Raw genomic sequence first — 11,722 nt, forward strand, 5'->3', positions numbered from 1 at the left:
AAATACCTTGGGAACTCACCTCGAAACATGAAATGAACTCAAATTCCATAGTGGAAGTACCAACCAAAGTCTATTTTGCACTTCTCCATGAGATAGCACCACCGACCAACATGAATGTCACGCTCCGACCCTAGCCGGGCACGTGGCAATCGCCACGACAACAAGGAGTGGGCCCTACAACATCCCACCTCCTAGTTACCGTAAGGCTCAAAACAAACCTACTAACACAACTTACTAAAGAAAGAGACAATATCCACAACAGTACAAGTCAGGGTTCCAAATACAACCGGAGAATACAAAATACAAGAACATTACACAAAAGTCAAGTCTAGTGGATCCATAAAGTTTACATGCACACTGTAACTAACCTAAACAAGGAGAAAAGGTAGGTTACTCTACTGCCTTCCCAGCACAACCAAGCCCAACGTCACAGTCTGAGAAAGAAGAAAGAAGAGTGGTAAGTAACAGGTGTTACCCAGTGAGTGGTGACAACATAGATATAACAGAGTCATTAAGCTTTTCAAATAATAATTACCACAATAATAATATAAAATGGTAGCTCCAAGAATAGTTAACACAATGATTTATAAATAGTACAGGTCAGTAATATTTTCTAACACATTGAACATAGCTCAAAATACAGGCTGGCCTTAAACAATTCTCGAGCTAATCATGGCCGCGACTAGATCTGGGACCATCAAGGTGTTTTAAAAATTTTAAAATTTAAAATGTTGCCTTCCTTGGTGTTGGCCATTGAGATCCCAGTGTGGTGACCCCGGGTTTCTCACATAAAAGAATTCCTGTAAATGGCTCTACGTGCCTCTTGACCAGGGTAAACTCAAGGTTGATCATGCCGCCTCCATCATGTTAGACCGTGGAACCTCACTCCAGTGTCAGACTAAAGTAAATAGTCACCATTGAAATCAAATGCAACAATATAATTCTTTCTGATTCCAACTCAAGGATTCCAACATCCAAATGACCAATTAAATATATATACACATCAAATCATATTCCATTTGCATGGAATACATACACATATAAACATGCTTCTTTCAAGATATATACGCATAAGTATACTAGGTTCATCTTTGCCAAATAACTTCATTCTCGATATACATATCAAATGAAATACAATTTATCATCAGAAATATGTTATAAGAACACATCAAGAAATTTTATTATACTCTTATTAAATCTATGCAATATGGATTTAACCACTCAAAAAACCAGACGTTTCGCCTCGAGACATGCTCACGGATTGGCGATTTCCTTCCCATTGGAGAATGCTTCACTACCTAGATACAAGCAGTGAATCCATGAACTAATGAACACAAGAATGAAAATCTAAAATGTATGCGAATGCAATGTTATATGTCGAACATGTAACTCTAGGGTTTTAGGGCAAAATGACGTCATTTTGGACCCAATCAGCTTCAAACTGGAGAAAACCTAGTTCCAATGAATTTCAAGTAAGAAGGGCTTCAATTTGGACCAAAGAAATAAAATAAAAGGTGAGAAATTTTTGATGCTACAGTAAACTCGGGATTTCTACAGTAACCAAGAAATTGCTACAGTAAGCGCCTTTAAACAATGGTTTCTTCCCGATTTCAACCACCAAATCAAGAAATTTCTTTATAAATATTCACACAAATAAATAACAATGACACTGGCTTTGATTTGAGCCTAAAACCAACTCAAACCAAGGTGTATTTCTAGGTTTTCAAAGATTTTTAAAAATGATTAAATACGAGAAAAATACGAAAGAAAACCTTGGATCAAAACCTTACAATGCCCAAGTGGATTAGAGGAAGAGAGTAGATGCTTTGATTTGACAGAAAAGCTCATTGGAGAATTTTTTTTTTTCAAAGCTTTGGATGCTCCACCGAATGGAAGAAAGAAAGAAAGAAGAAGAAGAAAGAAATTTCTTTATAAACATTCACACAAATAAATAACAATGACACTAGCTTTGATTTGAGCCTAAAACCAACTCAAACCAAGGTGTATTTCTAGGTTTTCAAAAAAATTTCAAAAATGATTAAATACGAGAAAAATACAAAAGAAAACCTTGGATCAAAACCTTACCATGCTCAAGTGGATTAGAGGAAGAGAGTGGATGCTTTGATTTGACAGAAAAGCTCACTGGAGAATTTTTTTTTTTTCAAAGCTTTGGATGCTCGACCGAATGGAAGAAAGAAAGAAAGAAGAAGAAAGAAAGAATGAGAGAAAGAGAAGCCAGCTGGGCTTCTTATCCTTTCTCTCTTTCTTTTTTCTTTTTTCTTTTTTTTAAACAAGGGAAATGACAAAAATGCCCTTCTAATAGAAAATAAAAAGAAAATGGTCCAAAAGACTGAATTGCTCCTAGGTTTTGGCTAATTCTCACATAAAAACTACTATGCAATCATGCAAGGATTCCACTAGTGCTCAATGACCATTTTACCTCTAATGCATGTGCAAAAATCTAAAGAGGCCTGAGGTCTACAATCAGAATAGGGTACAACAATGAAAATGTAACCGGATGTTGATCTCCAAGAGTCAAGACACCTAGCATAATCTGAATCCGAGTACCCAATGACCTCCAAGTCATTTGATCTCCTATATGTAAGATTGTACTCCTTCATACCATAAAGTTACCTCATTACTTTCTTTGTTGCTTTCCAGTGGTACGTCCCGGAATTACTTTGATATCTTCCCAATATCCCCACAACATATGCAATGTCCGGTCTCGTGCAGACTTGAGCATACATAAAACTTTTAACTACTAGAGCATACATGATGTTTTCCATTTGTTCATTTTCTAAGTTACTTTGAGAACACTGGTCAAAGTTAAACTTGTCACCTCTCATAATCACAACAATAGGTGAACAATTTTCCATCCGGAAGCTCTCAAGAATATTATTAATATAGGCTTCCTGAGACAAATCCAAAACACCATGAGATCTGTCTCTATGTATCTTAATGCCAATCACATAAGATTCCTTTCCCATATCTTTCATATCAAAATTCTTAAAAAGAAATCATTTCACATCATGCAACATACCCCTATCATTGGCAAGCAAAATATCATCAACATATAGGACTAAAAAGCAAAACTTACTCCCATTATCTTTATAGTATATGCATTGATCCTTAATGTTCTCAACAAAACTGAATGATGAGACAACATCACAGAACTTCAAATACCACTATCGAGACACTTGTTTCAGTTCGTATATAGAATTCTTAAGCTTGTAAACCAAGCTTTCACCTTCACTAGAGAAGAATCCTTCAGGTTGTTTCATAAACACCTCTTAATCTAGATCTCCATTAAAGAAAGCAATTTTTACATCCATATAATGTAATTTCAAGTCAAAATGAGCAACTAATGCCATTATAATATGAAACGAGTCCTTTTTCAAAACTAGAGAAAAAGTCTCATTATAGTCGATGCCCTCTTTCTAAGTAAATCCTTTAGCAACCAATCTAGCCATGTAACGCTCAATGTTGCTTTGTGAGTCTTTCTTGGTTTTGTAGACCCACTTACACCCAATGGTTTTCACCCCTTCAGACAACTTGACTAGATCCCAAACACCATTATGTGCTATGGATTCCATCTTATCCTTCATAGTATCATACCACAACTTATAATTACTACAACTAATAGCTTGTGAAAATGTTTTAGGGGCATCAACGGCTCCAAAATCATAGTCAGATTATTGTAAATACACAACATAATCACTCAATATTGCCGATTTCTTAATTCTAGTTGATCTTCTTAATGCTACATCATAATCTTCTTGATGAAGTTCTTGCTCAATAATTTCAGATTGATGTTGTGGGACTTCATCAACTGGATCAAAAGTATGTGGTTCCTCAATGATTGTCATTTCAATGTCTTCTAAATCTTGATGGTTATCATTTGTAACAATCAATCTTTGATTAATGTCTGAAGTTTTTGTATGATCTTCTTCAAGACCAAAGTCTAGAGGTTGATCACTCCCACTAATCAAGTCATTCTCAAGAAATTTGGCATTTCTTGATTCCACAATTCTAGTGTTATATGATGGACAATAAAACCTATAACCCTTGGACTTTTCGGCCTAACCAATAAAATAACGCTAATAGTCCTTGGGTCCAACTTTCTCTCAAGTGGATTATACACTCTTATTATTTCAGCTAGACAACCCCAAACGCACATATGTTGCAAACTTGGTTTCCAACCTTTGAACAATTCAAATGGAGTTTTAGAAATTGCCTTGGTTGGAACACGGTTTAATATATATGCTGCTGTTTTAAGAGCCTCAGTCCACATAGATCGAAGAAGCTTGGAGTTGCTAAGCATACTCCTTACCATATCCATTAAAGTGCGGTTTCTTCTTTCACCTACACCATTTTGATATGGTGAGCCAGACATAGTATATTGGGTGATAATACCATGCTCTTTTACAAATCTCGCAAATGGACCTGGTGCTTTTCCATCCTCAGTGTACCTACCATAATATTCTCCACCTCTGTCTGATCTCACAATCTTAATTTGCTTACTGCATTGTTTCTCTACTTCAGCTTTAAAGATCTTGAAAGCATCTAATACTTCATATTTATTATCAAGCAAGTAGAGATACATAAAGCATGAAAAATCATCAATGAAAGAGATGAAGTATCTTTGATCATATGAGTCCATCTCTGGACTACAAATGTATGTATACATAATCTCTAATAAGCATGAACTCTTTCTAGCACCTTTCTTGGATTTGTTGGTTTGCTTCCCTTTTATGCAATCCACACAAGTTTGAAAGTCAGTAAAATCAAGAGAGTGAAGGATTCTATCATTCACTAACTTTTCAATTCTCTTAATGGAGATATATCCTAATTTCGGTGCCATAACATAGAAGATTTATTATTCAAAACAGTTTGTTTAATACCACCATTTACTTGATCATGCAACACATTATAAGAAAAATTACTTTGTAAATAAATTTCAAAAAGACTATCACACAATGCACCATTCCCAACAAGAAAAGAATTATAAAACAAATAAAAATATGTTTTCATAAAACTTAAATGAATATCCTAATGGTACAAGTTGTGAAGCTGAAATTAAATTTATAGAAAAACTAGGAATATAAAAGGTCTTTTCCAAATCTAGAACAAAGCCTGAGTCTAAAACTAATCTACATGTCCCAACTGCCTCTATATATGAATGAATCTTATTCCCTAAATAAATAAACTGTTCACTCTTCGTCGATATCCATCGTCTTAAGAAGCCCTGCAAGGTATTAGAAATATGGATTGTAGCACCAGAATCAATCCACCAAGTGTTATGACAAACATCAACAATATTAGATTCATAACAAACAAAAGAAATTTCAGTATCTTTCTTCTCAAGATGAATCTTGAGTTTTGGACAATCCTTCTTTATGTGCCCTTTCTTCTTACAAAAGAAGCACTTGGATACCTTCTTAATTTGAACAGGTAATTTGCATTTATTCTTTTTCAGCTTGGTTCGTCCTCTCTTCTTACCCTGAGTGGCCATATGTGCAATTTCACTCTTTTCTAATAACAAACTTTCCTCCTCTTGAACACACATGGTTAAAAGCTCATTAATAGACCATTTATCTTGATATATGTTATATAAGATTTTGAAAGGGTTATACTGATGTGGAAGAGAGTATAAGATAAAGTGCACAAGGTAAGTATCTGAAAAATCAATCTACTCTAGAGCCTTAAATTGAGATGTTAAGTCTCTTATCCTCATGATTTGCTCTTGCACACCTTTAACACTTGTGAGATTCATGGATAAAAATTTGGTTATGAGAGTGCTAGTAAGAGACTTATCTAAAGATTCAAATTGATCATCAATTGCCTTCAACAAATCTCTTACATGTGCACAGTCTGGGATTAAACCATGGATACTGGCAACTATACGTGTCTTAAAATACATCATGCTCAAGCAATTAGATCGCTCCCACCGTTCATACAAGTCAATCGCACCTGGAGTGCTATTGTCTGTCTACAGATGTAAGTAGTTCATCCTTCCTTATAGCATAGTCCAAATCCATGCATCCTAACTGGAGGAGAATCAAATCCATTCAAGTTCTATAATTATCACCCCTTAACATAGGAACATGACATTTCTCATCAAAAGCATCTGATTACATAGCTACAATAAACAAAATAACATACTTATCATTCTTAATATTTAAGGCAATAAAACAATTTGGTATGCTCATCAATGCAAGCCATACCTAAAAGGAAACCATCAACCAATTTGTTATCACAATCTGCCTGTGGGCAAAGATATGAATACAAAGTAGATTCACAACCACCAATAAAACTAATTGGTAATTAAAATTCCTTAATACCTATGGTTGACTTAAGAAATAAAAATTAACCATTATTTCCTGATTAATTATGTAAATATAACAAAATCCATGTGCGGCAAAATCATTATATCAAACATAATTAATCACAACTTGGCACCTAATAAAACTAATAAATAATTAAAACTACTTAATACCTGTGGACGACTCAAGTAAAAAGCATTATTCATTATTTTATCATAATTAATTATGAGAAATATAACAAAATTCCTGTGAAGTAAAATTATTATACTAACCATAATTAATTACAATTCATGTCATTTAAGCTAGATGTGATCCATCACTCATAATGTATAATTTATAATTTTTAAAAATAAAATCACGAATATTGTGGCCACTCCATAATTAACAAAAATTTATTCGATCACATGACATACCAACTATATACATTAACAAATTCAATGTAAATAATTAATTATAAAAATTATATTTGATCAACTTAATGCATGAATAATTCATACAAATAAACCCTGAAATTTAAATAAATAACTAGACAGGGTTCTACATCCGAAAGTACACTCAAGTAAAGCAATTTTGCAAAAACCACCAATTATCCTATTTTATTTAAATACATTCAAAATAATGAATAAAAATAAAATAGAATATAAATAAAATAATAATAAAATTAGGGTTTTCTCTCTTCTCCCATGCACAGCTGCCAGCGGTCGGGCCGTGCTTGACCAACAATGGAAGGCCGGCGCCTCGCGCTCACTGCTAGTGAGTGCCTACGGTAGGTGAGGCCCCCCAGCACGCACAGATAGGCCCTATGCACGCACGTGGCCAGCCCAATGTGCCGTGGCCAGGCCCGGTGCGTGTGCGTAGCCAGACCAGCACTCGAGCTACCCAATGGCCAGTGCTGCGAGTGTGTGGCCCATCTGCGGCCAATCCGCGGTCTGACAAGTGTGTTTGCACACCTTGTCCATGATGGGTTCAGTTTTGGACCTAATACCCAATTCTTTCAAACCCTAAATTAGCATAATTTATTTCATTACAAAACATCCGTAAATATTAAGGGATTTAGTTCATACAAACCCTAATTCATGCATGTTTATTATAATCTACATACAATAATGCAATAAATTCAAATGATATGTAATTTCTAAAAAACAAATACATGTTAGAATTTAATCATGCTAGGCAGAGGTATAACACCTGGCTCAGATGCCAACTGTTAGATTTCATCAACTCTTAATTACGACATCTATGTCATATCATATGCGGAAAAATGATCACTTATCTCTAACCATAGCAAATTGTTGAAGATGACAAAAATATTTAAGTCCATCCTTGAAGTAACCAAAGACTCCTCCAATCTATCCCGTCCTCTTCCACCGATGGAGCAAGGTATTTGCAAGAACGAAAGATTGGGGACCCCTAGTGGTGTCCTATATATAATCCTTACCATCAAAGGATTAACTCCACTTAAAACTTAAGTAGATCATTATCCAAAGTGCTAATTAGAGTTAACTTAGGATTTCATTAGATAAAGTCATGGGCTACTATATATTGTTTGAATTCAAATTGGATTAATATCATCACGAAGTTAATTCAGTTAAGAATTCAAACTAACAAACAAGTGCTTTTCCACCCTCAATAAAGTATTGATTTCTATGGTTAACACCAGCGTCATAGGAGATGCCATGATAACTTCATAGGTTAGTGTATACGTCAGTTGATAATGCCAGGTTTGGACTTTCTACATGCTTTTTTCTTTTAAAAAAAATAACTTCACAACATACCCAAAGAGATTGTTGCTTAACATGACACAAAGACTCATAAAGATTATATATACAAGAAAGAAGCTTCAAGTAGGCGCCACCAAGAAATGGTGTAGAGAAAGCATTATATTTACATTTTCATTTATTTATTTATTTAATTTTATTATTGCTAGCATGCATTCAAAAAATGTTTTATTTTCAACATAAGGTTGACTACAAACCTGATGAAATCTCAGAGGTTAACATTTACAATGAGCATGCACTTCTTAATAGTGATTCATTTAATACTTCACATGCAAATCACATTGGTTTGCTTTACGTGGCCCATGCATGAATGAGCTATATAAATTGAGAATTTTCTTGTTTCTTTTTAAGACTTTTACATATTCTCTCAAGTTTTGGGACTGCATTGGATTGCTGGCATCTTTCAATTGCCATGGTGTGACATCAAATTCTTGCCACCCTTGATCTACATTTATTTATTTTGTCAAGGCTGGTTACCCTCCTTTCATGGTGATAGTAGTAGGAATTAAGTTTCCTTCCGGGTCTCATCTTCATCATCTCTTCACTCCCATAGATGAATATCTCTCCACCATCTTACAGAATTCTGGTCATGAGTTATCACCAATGAGCACCATATCGTCTTTGTTGTTAGTGAAGATCACCTCCCATTTATCCCGATTGTGTAGCTCTCTTTTGATGTCAACTATCTCTACGAGCTGCATGATGAGTTCATTGTAACCTTTAAGATTCATATAATCTATGGCCCGACCAACAACCTATGAAGCATGGACAAGGATATGGGGACATGACACAACACGACATGGACACGGCAATTTCTCAAAATTCAAGACACGGGTATGATAGGACACGGCAATAAACAATTATTATATATAATATATTAATGTAAAATACATATTGTAAATACAAATAATTTCATTTTGTATTTAAATACAAGCAACTTTTTTATAAATGTATTGCAATTTGTCATGGTATATGTGAAAGAAAGAGTTTTTAACATTTAAAAACTCGCCTTCAAAAACTAAACAAACCATTTAAAAACACCACCACCTTCAAATAATAGCAAATAAAACTAACACAATAGCACTCCCTTCATGTTCAATTTAAAGATAAAACATAAGAAACACGATAAAACATAAGAAACACAACAAAGATAAAACATTCAAAACAAACAATTTTTTCAAGTTCAACTTATAAAAACCAATGAGATTATTTTTCCATATCTTCTTCATTACTAAAAAGGATTTTCTCCATCTCCGGTTCATCAAGTGATAAGTTAGCAACTTCAAGAACACCAATGCCTTCAAATGAGTCAAAGAAATCACCACAAATGTCCCAATCCTTGGGTAACCCTTCATTGTATTGAGGAGAGCTTCTTGAAAGTAGGCGAAGAATAGTGTGTACAAATACTAAATCTTCGGCCCGTTGAGGATTCATATTGTTTCTTTTAAGTGAGTGAATAAAAGAGTCAGTGCTCCAATTTCTTTCACAACATGATGATGAGGAAGGTTGTCCAAGAAGCTTCAAAGCTAGGCCTTGAAGTAGAGGTGTAGATGACCCATGAACCAACCACCCAAGATTTAGGCTCTAAATTTCATCTATCTTGTAATGAATCAAAAGTTCCAAAAGCATCCAAAGCTCCAGAAAAACTAGCAAACTCTTGAAAAACCATCTTCCTCTCCTCATTATAAGGAAAATATCTTCTTAAATATTTATTTCTTTCCTCAGATATTTTCGCATCTTTATGTGGAGCAAGACGAATTGGAACCTCATTAAGCCACTCATTGGAATAATAGCTATATATTGAAAATAAATTAAGATTTTTATTACTTAATCATTTAATTTATTATATGCATACAAAAATACAAAATTCAAGAAGATTAATAAGAATGGGCCATGCAATGAAGTGGTGTGCTACTCTTGGTCCATCGATCAATAAGAATACCATATAAAACCTCATAAAACTCGATTTGTCTATGTTCATGCATGTAGCTGGTTGTCTTCACCTTTTCAATCATTGTATCTCATATTTTATACACCAAATGAAGTGTAGGTTTATCGGTGTCTATTACCCGAAGCATATCATAGATAGGTGTGGTAATAGAGAGGATATAATCCACTTTGTCCCACCATGAATCATTAAAAACTATTTCCTTCATTTTTGTAGCTTTGGAAACATCTTCTTTATAAGAGCACCATTCTCCACTAATAACCATTGTTTGAAGCCCTTGTTTAATATGTTTAAATCTCTTTAACATGATAATAACCGATGCAAAACAAGTTTCCGCAATAGCAAGCAATTTCAAAGACACAAAAGCATTAAATATTGCCAACCTCATTGAATGATTCATTATGAAATTTCTTATGAAGATAGCATCATCACCAACTTCAGTTATCCAACGCAAAGCATCATAAGTGACCTCATCTTTTCGGTATTTTTATCGGCACAAATATTTTTGAGAGCAAGATTTAGTGTATGCACTACACAAGGTGTCCAAAAAATATGAGAATATTGTATCTCCACCAATGATCTCACCGCTTTACAAACCAGTGCATTGTTGGTTATTACTTGAACAACATTGTGAGCCCCAATTTTACCAATAGCATCTTTAATCAATGTCGCCACATAATACTTATCTTTGTACTCCCTTTCACAATCAACACTTTTAAAAAAATAGCCCACCTTCAGAAGCAACCATAAAATTTATTAGTGGTCTTCTTTATGCATTAGTCCATCCATCATATGCAAGACCAACACCTTTTTTTCTTCAATGTCCCTTTCATAGGTTGTAATAAGCTCTCTATATGTGTTCTTTTTTTTTTTGGCAATAATGTTGCCCAACAAAGCATTATACTCTGGAGGTATATAGCCAGAAATCATATTATTTGTGGCACATATGATTGCCCTCACAAAATAAGTATTTCTTGCAAGGTGAAAAGGCAATCCTCCAGAATAAAACATTCGTGCAATTTCAGAATCCAAATTCTCTCGAACACTAAGATTGAATGCTTTTTCCAAAGTCCCTTTTTTTAGACCCTAATTCTCCCCATCATAAGATGTTTTGCCCAAAGAAACTTATGCTTGAGAGGAAGGTGGTAATGGAATTTTTTTGTCTTGATTTGAATTTGTGCTTCTTCTACTATATTCTGCATTTCATTAAGATGATGTTGTTTCACTTTTGCACATACCCAAATACCATGGCCACTAAGCTTCAACAAATGGGCTTTGACCCTAGAATATGAACCTTTGAAAGTGATATTGCAATAATTGCACTTAAAACTTATATGTTCCCTCCTCCTCTAATTGTTTTTGGCAACTTCATATTTCCACAAAGGTTTGCTATTATCTTGATTCAATTGATTGTCAATAGATGAATTATCTTTGGCAATGTTACCACTTGAACATGAATTAATACTTGCATTTGAAAATTTTGAGTTAGAAGACATTCTAAATGAAGCAAAAACCTAAGAATAATAATGTAATTACCAAAACATAAAAATTAAAACAATGTTTATATAACTTACCCACTTAACTAATGAATTGGCAGTCCTAAACAAGATTTTGAAGAAAATTGATGAAACTTTGAACTCTGAAGCTTGAGTTGTGCCTTCAAACAGGTTTCA

This window comes from Dioscorea cayenensis, chromosome 2, assembly GCF_009730915.1.
Source record: "Dioscorea cayenensis subsp. rotundata cultivar TDr96_F1 chromosome 2, TDr96_F1_v2_PseudoChromosome.rev07_lg8_w22 25.fasta, whole genome shotgun sequence".
NCBI classification, from domain to species: Eukaryota; Viridiplantae; Streptophyta; class Magnoliopsida; order Dioscoreales; family Dioscoreaceae; genus Dioscorea; species Dioscorea cayenensis.